This window comes from Octopus bimaculoides, chromosome 28 (genome assembly GCF_001194135.2).
Source record: "Octopus bimaculoides isolate UCB-OBI-ISO-001 chromosome 28, ASM119413v2, whole genome shotgun sequence".
Taxonomy (NCBI): Eukaryota; Metazoa; Mollusca; class Cephalopoda; order Octopoda; family Octopodidae; genus Octopus; species Octopus bimaculoides.
Genome location: NC_069008.1, coordinates 16,593,951 through 16,594,284, shown reverse-complemented (window position 1 = coordinate 16,594,284; position 334 = coordinate 16,593,951).

The window sequence follows — 334 nt, the reverse complement described above, 5'->3', positions numbered from 1 at the left end:
GGTTACTGTGGTTAACATCTGGCTCTGATAAACGAATCTTCATTATTGTCACCATCGGCCGTGGTGGTGATGTTCTAGAAAGATATATTTTATCCTCTCTCTGGGATTCATTTGGCTTAAGGTGGCGACCTGGCAGAACCGTTATCACGCTGTACGAAATGCTTAACTCGATTTAGCCCGTCGCTACGTCCTAAGTTCAAACTCCGCTTTCATTCTTTCGGGGGTCGAAACACTGGGCTCGATGTATTCGATTCGTTCCCTCCCCGCCAAGTTGCTACCTTTCTGGCAAAATTTGAAACCGATATGATTAACATTGCCAACGTTACGTTAATTG